Source organism: Salvelinus fontinalis, chromosome 7 (assembly GCF_029448725.1).
Source record: "Salvelinus fontinalis isolate EN_2023a chromosome 7, ASM2944872v1, whole genome shotgun sequence".
NCBI classification, from domain to species: Eukaryota; Metazoa; Chordata; class Actinopteri; order Salmoniformes; family Salmonidae; genus Salvelinus; species Salvelinus fontinalis.
The window spans coordinates 31,975,029-31,990,348 of NC_074671.1; the positions used below are offsets into that span (position 1 = coordinate 31,975,029).

At 40.0% G+C, this 15,320-nt stretch overlaps 1 long non-coding RNA gene across 1 annotated transcript; it reads right to left on the reverse strand.

Moving 5' to 3' along the window:
* Positions 1 to 11,084: 11,084 nt before the first annotated feature.
* LOC129859415 (uncharacterized) lies at positions 11,085 to 15,263 on the reverse strand. The gene is made up of 3 exons (XR_008760156.1): positions 14,905 to 15,263; positions 11,975 to 12,088; positions 11,085 to 11,331 (listed from the first exon to the last, which is right to left on the reverse strand). It is a non-coding gene; the product is annotated as an uncharacterized LOC129859415 (long non-coding RNA).
* Between the last annotated feature and the right edge of the window lie 57 nt (positions 15,264 to 15,320).

The following is a 15,320-nucleotide window of genomic DNA, read 5'->3' on the forward strand; positions in this document are numbered from 1 at the left end:
GATTTTTGTTGGGACTATATCTTGTGGAAGGATGAAATAGTATGAATAAATTCATAAAAATAACGTTTTTAATGAAAATATGTCAATCATTATTTGAATATGTTGGTATCCGGTATAAACGTGATAATATCCTAGAAGACGGTGTTTGGAGGATATATTGGCACGGTTTGCCGGCCCTCAACGACAACAGCCGTGCCAATAATCCTCCAAACACTGGCTTCTCGGGCATGATCACTTTAATGACTCACAAGTACAAGACGTCACCTCACACTTCGTTTACTTAGTTAAATGCATTTCCTCACTCTTGTATAATAACAAGAAATTAGCAGCTATAATAGATTGTTTGAATATCTACCAAATGCAAGGCAATCTCTATGCTACATGTTGTGTAAAGTATACCCACTTATATTCTAATACAGAAATTACACTCTTGGTAAGCGATTGGGATCTCTTAAATCACCCATTTGTAATTTCTTTTATTTTACCTTTATTTAAGTAGGCAAATCAGTAAGAACAAATTCTTATTTACAATGACGGCCTACCCCGGCCAAACCCTAACCTGGACGACGCTGGGCTAATTGTGCGCCCTATACGACTACCGATCACGGCCGGTTGTGATACAGCCTGATGCTTCTAGCACTGAGATGCAGTGCCTTAGACCGCTGTGCCAAATGGGAGCCCAAAATTACTAATTGCATAATATTCCTTCTCTGATTGACTGCCAAAGCTGGAAATCCCATAAAGCTGGAAAACCACTAGTTTCCAGAATAATGATGTATTTGTTATACATTCAGACCACTACCCTTCCGTCCTTGGATTTAGAAACCCCTTACATACACAGTCATTTTGATGTTGTCAGCTTGTGAGGCATTCCATAATGCCTGTATTCCAAATGGCACCTTATTCCCGATATAATATAGTGCACTACTTTTCAGTAGGGCCAATAGGGCTCTGGTCAAAAGTAGTGCACTATCTACGGACTAGGGTGCCATTTTGGAATGCACTGCCATTTGGTACGCAAGCAGTGTTTCACAGTCTGATACACATTAGATATGAATGACTAAATAGATCATTTGGGGAGACTATATTGTTTCTGCCATTAGAAGCAACCGGAAAACAAGGCAAGGTTGTGTGATAAAATGCACAGAATGTACTGATGAATCACAGATATGTGGGCAACATAATATAAAATGTAATTTAGCAGACCCTTTTATTTATTTATTTATTTACCGTTATTTTACCAGGTAAGTTGACTGAGAACACGTTCTCATTTGCAGCAACGACCTGGGGAATAGTTACAGGGGAGAGGAGGGGGATGAATGAGCCAATTGTAAACTGGGGATTATTAAGGGACCATGATGGTTTTGAGGGTCAGATTGGGAATTTAGCCAGGACACCGGGGTTAACACCCCTACTCTTACGATAAGTGCCATGGGATCTTTAATGACCTCAGAGAGTCAGGACACCCGTTTAACGTCCCATCCGAAAGACGGCACCCTACACAGGGCAATGTCCCCAATCACTGCCCTGGGGCATTGGGATATTTTTTTTAGACCAGAGGAAAGAGTGCCTCCTACTGGCCCTCCAACACCACTTCCAGCAGCATCTGGTCTCCCATCCAGGGACTGACCAGGACCAACCCTGCTTAGCTTCAGAAGCAAGCCAGCAGTGGTATGCAGGGTGGTATGCTGGTATGCTGCTGGCGACTTACAGTAGTGCATGCATTCATTTACATATGGGTGGCCCCAGCAGGAATTGAACCCACGATGCAGACGATGTGCTCTATGAAAAGGAGCCACACAGGACCATAAATATTAAACTCCTCTCAGATTGAATTATTGAAAGACAACATACGCTAGCTTTAGACAGTCTTGAAAGGGTTAAGGATAAATTCCGTGCCGATACGGAATACAACAGGCCAATGTTCAATGCCATGTAGAAATGTTGTTATGAAAAAGGCCTCAAACCACATTTTGTGAGTCAAGGAACATCTGGAATGTCCTAAATCGGACAGTGACTGAGAACGTCTGTTAGCAACATCTACAGGCATGCATACACAAACACAACAAAAGTTATGGGGTGACAGGGAAAAGGGAAGTCCAAAAATAAATGAAACTTATTTGATCTAACGTTTTACAACAGGTTAGTTTTTTTCCTTCACTACACTGAAGCAGCAATTCGATGTTGATGTTTCTCTGTTGTCACACCACAATGACAACTGCAACCCACAGGGCTATTAGGGTGAACGTATTACCGCCACACCGGCAGTCTGGAGTGACCGCAGTCAAATTCCATATTTAACTAGGTAAGTCAGTTAACCTCTACTTAACATCCATCCCGGATCCGGGAGCATCCTCATCAGTAAAAGCTGACTAGCATAGCCTAGCATAGCGCCACAAGTAAATAATAGCATATAAATATCATGAAATCGCAAGGCCAATACAGCAAATGAAAGATAAACATCTTGTGAATCCAGCCATTATTTCCGATTTTTAAAATATTTTACAATATGTATTTCTATTAGCTAACCACAATAGCCAAAGACTCAACCGCATATTTTCACCATTTTTCTACCGCATAGGTAGCTATCACAAAACAGACCAAATAGAGATATAATTTGTCACTAACCAAGAAACAACTTCATCAGATGACAGTCTTATAACATGTTATACAATAAATGTATGTTTTGTTTGTAAATGTGCATATTTGAGGTAAAAATCATAGTTTTACATTACAGCTACCATCAAAAATATCACCAAAGCAGCCAGAATAATTAGAGAGCAACGTGAAATACCTAAATACTCTTAAAACATTTATGAAAAATACATGGTGTACAGCAAATGAAAGATAAACATCTTGTGAATCCAGCTAATATTTCCGATTTTTTAAGTGTTTTACAGCGAAAACACAATATAGCATTTTATTAGCTTACCACAATAGCCAAACACACAACCACATTTATTCACCGCATAGATAGCATTCGCAAAAACCAGCAAAAGATATAAAATTAATCACTAACCTTGACCAACTTCATCAGATCATCAGTCTTATAACATCAGGTTATACAATACACTTATGCTTTGTTCGAAAATGTGCATATTTAGAGCTGCAAACCGTGGTTATACATTGTGAATATGTAGCATCGATTCACCAGAATGTCCGGAGCTAGTTTGAACACTCACCTAATCTGACCAAAGAACTCATCATAAACTTTACATAAAAATACTTGTTGTATGGCAAATGAAAGATACACTGGTTCTTAATGCAACCGGCGTGTTAGATTTTTAAAAATAACTTTCCCATAACAAACAGCTTGCGTTATTGCAAGACAGCGCCCGCCAAAACGGCAGAGAATAGGAATCAACATTTTCCACAGAAATACGAAATAACATCAATAACAAATTGTTCTTACTTTTGTTGAGCTTCCATCAGAATCTTGTACAAGGAGTCCTAGGTCGAGGATAAATCGTTGTTTGGTTTTAGAATGTCCATTTCTTCTGTCGAATTAGCAACCTTAGCTAGCCATGTGGCGCGAACATGCCCATCTTCTCTCGACGCAAAGAACGGAAAACTCCAAAAGTCCCATTAAACATTGAATAAACTGATGAAACTCGGTTGAAAAAAACCTACTTTATGATGTTTTTCTAATATGTATCAAATAAAAACAGAGCCGGAGATATTAGCCGTGTATACCGAACGCTTTTCAGAAGCCAATGTCGAGCTCCGCCTCGCGCCTTGGTAGACAAAGGAAATTCCTGACCTCCCACACCAAAGGCTCTTGTTTGACCTCAGATCAAGCTAGACACCCCATTTCACCTTCCACTGCCTGTTGACATCTAGTGGAAGGCGTATGAAGTGCATGCATATCGATAAATATTAGGCAATTGAATAGGCAGGCCCTAGAACAGAGCATCGTTTTCAGATTTTTCACTTCCTGCCTGGAAGTTTGCTGCCAAATGAGTTCTGTTTTACTCACAGATATAATTCAAACAGTTTTAGAAACTTGAGTGTTTTCTATCCAATAGTAATAGTAATATGCATATTGTATGATCTAGAATAGAGTACGAGGCAGTTTAATTTGGGCACGATTTTTTTCAAAGTGAAAACAGCGCCCCCCTATTGACAAGATTAATAACAAATGATTAGTTCTTCTATGAACAAATGATTAGTTCTTCTATTCCGGCCAAATCCGGACGACGCTGTTCAATTGCGCACCACCCTATGGTACTCCCAATCACGGTCGGTTGTGATCCAGCCTGGAATCGAATCAGGGTGTCTATAGTGACGCCTCGAGCACTGAGATGCAGTGCCACTCTTTTGGCTTCTCCAAAACTGAGCTGATGCCACTGACGGTCATTAGTAGCTTACCAAACTTGCTATCGGCCAGTCGCTAATCACCGGCGCTCAGCGCTCTATTGTCCCTCTAATCACGCTGACAGCCCTGGAATTCAGTGTGAGCACAATAGGATCACCTGTTGCGCAGCGAGAGCCAGCTTCTCATAGATAGTTCATCCATGGAATGAAAGTGTTTCTATAAACCGACGTTGCGCTACATTTCTATAGGCTATGCAATTGCGTGAGAAAACAGAGTTTTGAAGGACTATCAAAAAGAGGAAGATCCCTTCAGCCTTCTATAGGCTAGGCCTACTATATTTATTTCTCAACTTTCCTAATATTAGGCACCTTCTTTCGCTTTACAATAGGAGTGGCTGAAATAAACGGTGGGAAAAACGTCCTCCGTTCGCTATTCAAGTGCATACGGATCACATTATAATGGCCAATTCTAAATCAAAACTAATTTCACACATACTGTATTTTATTAAGTATATGTAGACAAGATGACATTGTGAATAGTTTGATGGGTGAGAATAGTATCACTTGTGAATGATGTCAAGCGTGTGCAGTCTAAGGCAAGAAACAGTGCATATTTTTTTTGCGACTTTCAAATCATAGTCACAGGCTTTGTGTAGCCTCGCCCTCAGACCTATATTGTTCTGATAAGATTTGTATCACAACTAAAGTGGCCAAATCACTCCAAACGTAGCCGTTTAGGCCCAAGACCCCTGGAACACAGCCTAGTGAAACGTGCATTCTTATAAACCCAGTCATGGCCTAACATAAGGACGACTCAGAATATGCTATTCTGTTCTTCTGGAATAGGCTACATTCTCTTCATATAAATAATGGATTTATTGTGATGGTGTAGGCTATATTAGATGGATTTATTAGACTTGTAGATGTTCCAAGGTCCTCATCAGTGGCTTGTAGGCAATCCGTGGAAACTGGAGATGCACAACAACAACAACAGGCAGTTATTTGGATGACAATCACCAGGTGACTAAAAGTCATGACAGCGACAGCCCGTAAATCTCATGTTATCCAATTCAAAATGAAACTGAATAAAAACAAACATTAGGTAATGAGTGGAAATACTGCCCATGAGTCACGGGTGTCCGTAACTTTGTCAAAGATCCCCAAAAGAAACCCTCTAAAACCACAAACGATATACAAATTGTGCCTTCCTGTATTATACTTATGCAAACATCTTTATTCTATTCTACTGAGCAATTTACTTTATGTTCGTATTCTTATCTTTTATTATTTCTAATTGTTGTTGCATCGTCGAGCAGGAACCTGCATCTAAGCATTTTGATGGACGATGTATATCATGCGTATCCCGTACATACGACGAATAAAACTTGAAACGGAGTCAACGTATGAAATAAACAAGTATTTAAACACAGTCACGCTGTCTTTAAAGGGCATTTTTAAGTTCACGAGACTCAATGTTTAGCATGGTCCTGTCAGTGTTTGCCTGTTCTATGACTCATGTGGGCTCAGAGGGTGTTCCCACTCTGATTTAACTCAAGTCTGTTTGGGTAGATCGATGAAAATAAGCCCTGCTTTGGGTAGTAGTTGCTCTCAGGCTCTTAGAGCATTGTTGAAATGGCACGGGAGGAGTCAGTTTACTTTACAGGCCTTTCAGATTTTTCCACCCATGCAACGTAGAGAGAGAGAGAGAGAGAGAGCGAGAAAGAGGGAAAAAAGAGAGAGATAAAGCGAGCGCTTCAAGCTGGGAGACATTTAATTAGACTTTTCCCCCCCTTCTCATTAGTGACTCATTTAAGCGTGTTAATGGTCTATTTTGGTATAAGTGAATCGATAGGCTTTCCCGCTTTCCCAGTCTCCTGTTGGAGTTATAAATCAAAACATAATTAAAAACAAGGTGGCGTAAGTTAGTGAAATAAACATGTAGGTTTACGCACCACTGCTCGCCACCACTTCCTGCCGTGGATGATGTAATGGTCTTGGTCCCTCTGAAGGGTACACGCGATGTTATTGTTATATTGGAAGTTTGCTGTGTGCAACAGGGAGGGGCAATTGAATGCAATTTATATTGTTAAAACATTTCTAGGCTGTCTATCTATGGGTAACAGAGTTGACATGTTATGCTCGACCCACTCAGTTTTCCACCACAAAACACCAAAAAAATTGCCAAAAGCAGAAAAACCAGCTCACCTGCTTTTACACTATCACTTGGCTATTATGAAACAGGGGTGACCTTAAAATGAGGAACAGGTTGTTTTTTGTAACCTTAAAATGAATCACTAATCTCATGGAATTAATAACACAATTCAGAAATGAGTCAAAGCAACAAAGGAGAAATGTTGGGGTTAAGTGGGTTAAAATCTTCCTAGAAGCCACAGAGGGACATGTCAAAATGACGAATTGTAGCGCTCTAGCAAGTCTTTGTTCATATAAATAAAATCGATTTGATTGAATTTTGCATGTGGTCAATATGAAAAAACGACTTCCTTTCATATAACAGGCTTTTAACGTGTCATATTCGTGCACAATTTCTACTTACAATATCAGAAGGGACGCAACATTTAAAATTTTAAAAAGGACTCATTTTGTGGACCAAAACTACATCTGTGTTTGCAAGAACACAAGGCAACCCTCATGCTCACTACCATCCCTTCTGACATCATTGAATGACTATGACCGCGTCACATCCCCTACCTAGTGCCATTTGACGCACTCTATTTCTCTGTAATTGGGTCACGAAGGAAAATGGTTCATTCTCAATATTCTGCAAGAAGAATGATTTCCCTAATGACCCTGTTTACATAGACACAATGCAGAACATCGCCAATCAACATAAACGTTCTACAACAACGTCCATTTTATTTGTGTGATGTGTATTTGATTTGGAGTTCGGACATATAAAGTTTGTATGTGAAAACGACTTCCAAGATGTATACTTGCTGTTTTTCCGAACTCACTTCACTCTCACAAAAAAAAGGAAGCTCGCGCTGCTCGTGGCAGGTCTAATACACCATACTGGTAATCATGTTTCATATGAATTATTCTGTTATGAGGAGTTACAACATTTTCTGGTTGTTATGTTACCAGTTGCAAAATATATTTGTGATGTGATGGTGTCATTGGATACTTCCTAGGTCTATGGTTGCGTTTGCCTCTGTAGAGATGGGAAGCATGGAGGTCCTCCACATACATGTGTGGTATTAAGCAGCAGAAGAGAGAGTGGCTCCAGCCCCTGCTCCGTGGACATATCTAATGCTATTTCTGTATGACCGGTACACTCTCTACCCTAGAGCCATGCATTAATATATCTATATACACAGAGTGTACAAAACATTAGGAACACCTGCGTGTGTCAAGAACTGCTACGCTGCTGGGTTTTTCACGCTTAACAGTTTCCCGTCTGTATCAAGAATGGTCCACCACCCAAAGGACATCCAGCCAACTTGACACAACTGTGGAAAGCACTGGAGTCAACATGTGCCAGCATCCCTGTGGAACGCTTTCGACACCTTGTTGAGTCCATGCCCCGATTTAATTGAGGCTGTTTGTGGGCATGTTCAAGATTTGTACAGACTCAGAGCTTCAAAATGGTATATCATACATTGCAGTTGGAGGAAACATGGGAAAGTTATGCTTCTTTGAAATTTGACAAACGTGTTAGCTCACTAAGAGACAAGTAGGACAAATGCCCAAGAAAGATTTTCAGTTTCTAGAGAGCTCTTCTAGAAGAGCTCCCTCATTCCGTTGCGCCCATTCAGTGTCGTTCACACCCTCTTAAGCCTTTGCCATCTTATGAATTCACATGGAAACGCATGAGTCATCATGGCATTGTCCTCCTGAAAGTAATTGTTCTACTTAAACTCCCACTGATCTTTATCGATAGCACCAGCTAAATCCAGGGCAGCAATGCTTTTGAGAGCTGTACAGGGCTGGGCGATATGGCCGAAATATCACATCACAATATTTTTCTAATTATTGAAGGTATTTTATGTTTTTGAATAATAGTTCTAAATATGCTTAATAAGTAGTGCATGACTCTAGGGTGGAAACAAATGCATTCTAAGTGGTTTTAATAGGGCTTTCTCTCTGCTGATTGTTCTATATTGTTCAATCAAACTTCAACCAAAAATTACTCTGCATTTCCTTCACTCATTTGTTATCATTTCCACACTGTACCACATAAAAGCTGTTGGGTTACATTTATAATGTGCCTACTCTGGTCTTGACATATGCGCTCTAGCCAACAGCTTGCAGATACAGTGCGGGTAGGCTGTGCGGGTAGGGGAGTCTACATGATTATTATGGTTAAGAGCGAGAATATTTATATTTGTCAAATGGCAATAAAGCATCGATCATCATGTCACCAGAATAAGACCCTCGATATTTATTGGAACGGAGCCTCAAGCTCATCACCGTGCACTTTCACCACCCATCATAACTTATTTCATCTGTAGCCTAATAAACTGCATGGTTGGAAGGACCACACACCATATCATCCCTTGACTTTAAGTTTATTCCATATGATGGTTATTATATCAACTTTTGCTCATAAAAGGTGTTTCCACCGCCATTTCAAGCATGATTAATTTTACACATCATACCATGTCGAGCAAACAATATTTTTTTTTTATACTGGTATGACTTTACTCGCAGATAGTTTTTGGGATGGAAACGTGGTTTATGACCATGTATTTTCAATGGATTCAATGGCAATTCTTATTTTCTCCACAAGTAGCATTGTGCCGATTTCTAGGGTGCTTTTGGCACCAGCACTACCTCACAGGCCAGATTCATGGCAAAAAAAGTATGTGTGCGCACCCAAACATTCTCGCTATATTTAGCGAGTATTCAGACTGCTCTAGCGACACATTTTCAAAAAAGCAACTAGCAAATTAGCAGTTCTCAACTGTTAAGTCTCATACTGGCGGTAAAAATGGAGGATTGCCATAATTTTTTCGAGTTTCATCACTCAGTTATCCCATTTATATTACATTTAACAAACCAAACATTGAAATACGATAAAGTAAAAATCCAAACCGGTTCGTGCATCAATACCAGTATATTTTAAAATACGGTTTACCACGCAGCCCTGGAGCTGTAGCAACACTTTTGCAGTTGCCAATTTACTATATATATATTTTTTTTTAAATGTGGTACTAAAGATAATCTATATACTGACCAGGGAAGCCCCAATTCTGTTAAAGACAGAAGCCTGTGACATGACAGACCAATCAAAAAAGGATTAAAAAAGGACTCATCTCTCAGCATATCCAGCCCCTTCATTATCTCAGCTAATCATAGATCCTGCCTTTCTCCCTAAATAGCTCAGTGCTTTCTCCTTTGCTAAACTAGGCTCATAATTTTACATTTTTATTCATATTTACGGATCCCATACAAGTTTAAAAATACGTAGTGGTGGAAAAAGTACCCAATTTTCATACTAATAGTAAGAGTAAAGATACCTTAATAGAAAATGACTCAATTAAAAGTGAAACTCACCCAGTAAAATACTACTTGAGAAAAAGTCTAAAAGTATTTGGTTTAAATATACTTAAGTATCAAAAGCAAAAGTAATTGCTAAAATATACTTAAGTATCAAAAGTAAAAATATGAATAATTTCAAATTTCTTATATAAAGCAAACCAGACAGCATCATTTTCTTTTTTCTTTATGGGTAGCCAGGGGCACTCTCCAACACTCATAATTTACAAACGAAGCATTTGTGTTTAGTGAGTCCGCCAGATCAGAGGCAGTAGGGATGACCAGGGATGTTCCCTTGATAACCAGGTTATTGCTCCTTTAATCAGAACAACAGTTTTCAGCTGTTCTAACATAATTGCAAAAGGGTTTTCTAATGATCAATTAGCCTTTTAAAATGATAAACATGGATTAGCTAATACAACGTGCCATTTGAACACAAGAGTAATGGTTGCTGATAATGGGCCTCTGTACGCCTATGCCGTTTCCAGCTACAATAGTCATTTACAACATTAGCAAAGTCTACACTGTATTTCTGATCAATTTGATGTTATTTTAATGGACAAAAAAATTGCTTTTCTTTCAAAAACAAGGACATTTCTAAGTGACTCCAAACTTTTGAACGGTAGTGTACGTATCAAAAGTAAAAGTATAAATAATTTCAAATTGCTTATATTAAGCAAACCATACGGCACAAATGTTTTTGTTAATTTACAGATAGCCAGGGGCACACTCCCAACACAGACATAATTTACAAACAAAGCATTTGTGTTTAGTAAGTCCACTAGGTCAGAGGCAGTAGGGATGACCAGGGATGTTCTCTTGATAAGTGTGTGAATTGGACCATTTTCCTGTCAAAATGTAATGAGTATTTTGGGTGTCAGCAAAAATGTATGGAGTGAAAAGTACATTATTTTCTTTAGGAACGTAGTGAAGTAAAAGTAGTCAAAAATATAAACTGTAAAGAAATAGTACAGATACCGCAAAAAACTACTTAAGTAGTACTTTAAAGTATTTTTTACTTAAGTACTTTACACCACTACCTGCTGAGAAGGAAGCGGGTGCTGTCTCATGAACTCTGTGACCTAATGGAGCATGGGCCTGACCTTTAGCCATCTGGAGAAACAGTCTGGCATCTGCAGGGACAGATCTGGAACGGCTACACACAAACAGACTCGCAACACACACACACACACACACACACACACACACACACACACACACACACACACACACACACACACACACACACACACACACACACACACACACACACACACACACACACACACACACACACACACACACACACACACACACACACACACACACACACACACACACACACACACACACACACACACACACAATAATGCGATGATAGGGTGTAGTTTTCGTATCACGTGAACCAAAATACCTTTCTGCAATCTGCATCCCAACCTGGGCCAACGGCTCCACACTCTGGCCAAACTGGGCAGCATTCGGAGCACTGGCATTGCCCAGGAGGTGGCGGACATAGATGCCCTAAATCAGAGAGAGAAAGATAGATTGAGAAAGAGAGAGTCGGAATGACAAACAGAATAAAGCGAGAAAAATCACAATTTATGATCCGCTGTGATCCATTTGTGATCCTCCTGAATTGATGATAATCCTGATTTTCCCATCAGCATGAAAGAGGGAAAATGCCAATGGTGTCTATTTTCAACCGGGGCTCAGAGATAGATGAAAGCCAACGCAGATTGATGAGGGGGAAAAAAGTTTGCAGATTGATGAAAAAAAAACACGTTTTGAATCTTTACAGAACACACTCCAGGAGTCTGCTTTGGTTTGCCGTGTTCAGGTACAGACGAAAGATAATGAAAGCAGACAGGAGAAAAAAGTGTGTGTGTGTGTGTGTTTCTTGATGAGATTTAATTAGATGAGAATGTGGACCTGGGAATAGTTTGAGCTCATTAGCTGCCTCTTCAGCTGAACAGCCCCAAAGAGATGACAAGCTGGGAGATAGAGAAACTGCTACAGTGTGTTTATGTGTTCCTTCATTTACGGCAGTCTATCTAACGTCAGTGAAAAGGTGCATCTTATCACACAGCTCTATGGGGAGTAATTATAGACTCCTTAAATGCACTCTGTGTGCATGCTTGTGTGTGTGTGAAAGAGAGAGACTAACCTGAGCGTTCCCTGCCATCTTAAAGACAGAGAGGGCCAGGTAGAAGTTGAGCTGAGGCAGAGGATGGCATCCCCCGGCAGTAGATGGAGATCAGCTCCTCAGGAGTGGGTACACCTGGCCATTGAGAGAGAAATACAGACATTGGAAACTTAAGGCGTCCGCATACATAGGTTCGGTTAGCTTCTATCAGACCTCGGCTAGGCGAAGCGACCGTCTTTGCTCTCATACTCCCAAAAGCCGTTTGCTTGACAAATGAGGGAAAAAAGGGCAATATTACTGTTGTTTGTCCCTCTTGAGCCACCGTAGCAACAACATAGGCAGAAACACTTGCTCAAAATAGTCCGAATGAATCTTAGAAATCAAGAAATCTGTCATTCATTTTGACGAGGAGGTCTTAGTCGCGCAATTTTACATCTACAGTAGCTAAGATGTTTGATTAAGTATTTCTCAAGTGAAAAAAATGTGCATGAAAACTATTCGTCTCTCGCTGAATGACAACAAATGTTCCCACTCCTACTACTAGTAGTACTGTTGACCAATCACAGACGAAAGGACATAGACTTCAGTGGCCGAAGTCTTCGACTTGCCTCAAGAAAACATTTTGTGTGTGCGAACTGCCAAAGACCAGAATGAACAAAAACGTCTCAAAATGTAGTAATAATATATGCGCAAACTGTTCTGACTGGGAAGCATACGGTAAGCTTAGCGTGTGTGTACCTTACTGTATTTATACTTAGAATGCAGTTTTTCAATGGTAAAAGTAAAAAAAATTGCTGGAGTGGGACTTTTCACTTAGGATTTAGAGATCAGAAGCTGACCCTGCCTTCAGCATTTCTAACAGTGTCAGATGTAAGAGTTCAGAGGTTATACCCTCCACACCCTTCAGGCTGCCCATGCTGTTGAGGACGCTGAGGCTACTGGGCCAATAGTTGGGTATCAGGAAGTAGTGCAGGTCTGCCATTGGCTGGCCCGTGGTGGATGCCAAGAGTGTGTAAAGCTGTCATTAAGGCAAAGGGTGGCTACTTTGAAGAATCTCAAATATAAATTATATTTTGATTTGTTTAACACGTTTTTGGTAACTACATGATTCTATATGTGTTGTTTCAGTTTTTATGTCTTCACTATTATTCTACAATGTTAAAAATACAAAAAAATTAGTAGGTGTGCCCAAACTTTTAACTGGTACTGTAAATAGTCAAGTACAGATACCCCCCAAAACACCTTAAGTAGTCGTTTAAAGTATTTTTACTTAAGTACTTTACACCACTGGCTATATAGAGCGGGTGCCGATACCGAGTCAATATGCAGAGGTAAAGGTTAATCGAGGTAATTTACACATGTAGGTAGGGGTAAAGTGACTAAATAATAGACAGATAACAAATAATAAATAGATAATAAACAGCGAGTAGCAGTAGTGTAAAAACAAGGGGGGGTGTCAATGTAAATAACCATTTGATTAATTGTTCAGCAGTCTTATGGCTTGGAGGTGGAAGCTGTTAAGGAGCCTTTTGGACCTAGACTTGGCGCTCCGGTACCGCTTGCTGTGCGGTAGCAGAAAGAATAGTCTATGACTTGGGTGACTGGAGTCCAATTTTCAGGGCCTTCCTTACCCCTGATCACACGTAAACACAGGTCACTTTCATAGCAGCCACTTGTACTGCTTGTCACATCTATGTGCTCTCCTCCTCTCACCTCGTCCCTTGACTTGTGGACTTCAATGCACAACACATCAGCTGTATGTGACCAGGCAAAAAAATAAAATAATCCAAGCCAAACCGCTACACACAGCCTACATCGTTGTCACCATATCAGCTAAAGTAATGTCATTGTCAGCATAGATAATATAACTAATGTGTTAGTAAACCCACTACAATCATGCAGTAACGTTACAGTGTACAGTCAGTAAGCAGTTACACCGTCAGGCCCCGGTGGCAATAAATTTGTAATACCAAAAGCTTACCTTGACTTGGAAGAGTTCCAGTGTTGTGTTGGAAAGTCATAGCCAGCTAGCTAACATAGCACACCTCTGTTTGTGAAGGCTGTTTCAGTAGGCTAAACAAGCTAGCTGCATTTGCTAGCTAAGTAAGTGAAACTGAAAGTGAAAAAACAATACAAAATCTCTCTCTCTAGCTTCTCCTTCATTTAGAGAGAAATGAATTTGTCCAAAACTGTTCAACTATTGTCTTTCTATCTCTGAGTCAATTACACATTTTATATACTGCAATGCTAGCTAACTGTAGCTTACGCTTTCAGTAGCCGATAATTCTCTGATTCTTTGATTGGGTGGACAACATGTAAATTCATGCTGAAACAGCTGATAGGCTGGAGGACATCCTCCAGAAGTTGTCATAATCACTATGTAAGTCTATGGAAGGGGTGTGAAAACCATGAGCCTCCTAGGTTTTGTATTGAAGTCGATGTACCCAGAGAACGGAAGTTAGCTGTCCTTTGCTACACAATGGTGCTCGCTACAGAGTGCTGTTGAGGCTACTGTAGACCTTTGCAAAATAGTGTTTTAATCAGTTATTTGGTGACGTGATTATATTTAGTATAGTTTAATCTAAAAAACATAACGCTTTAAATGTTTTACAATTTACTTTTTAAAATGAAATTCACTAAGGAGGATGGTCCTCCCCTGAGGAGCCTCCACCGGAAAAGTGGGGTTGGACTGCGGCGGCAGGTAGCCAGTGGTTAGAGCATTGGACTAGTAACCTGAAAGGTTGCAAGATCAAATCCCCGAGCTGACAAGGTAAAAATCTGTCGTTCTGTTAACACACTCTTCCTAGGCCGTCGTTAAAATTAAGATTGTGTTCTTAACTGACTTCCCTAGTTAAATAAATGAAAAATATTTTTTTTAAACTGTCCAACACTGAAATTATCAGACACCAACACTTGGACCGTGACTCACAAATGCGAAAAGTTGAATTTACCTGCATTGTCTGACAGTGAGCTTGTCATTGTTGGACACTCCTTATGTCTTTCCAACATTGTCGCTGAAGATTGACAATGTTGAACATGTGCTGTTCACGAACAGGAGATGTTTGGTCTTCCATAATTCAGTGTGGATGAGTCATTTGTAAAAGCAAAGGTACAATTAATACAACATAGATATTTTGTTTCGTTTCAGTCGACATAGGTGAGTATCAGTGCATTTACAGATCAAACGCAAGTCAGATGTTTTACGTTTTCTGTAAACCGTCACCGCAAGAGCGACTGAGCTCATTTCACAGATCTGTAAAAGCACATTATTTGCTGAAGGCCCGCACTTGAGTGATGGTAGAATTTACAGATGCCGTAGAGATCGTGTATACTAGGAACTAATTTACTCACCGCAGATTGTTTCCGC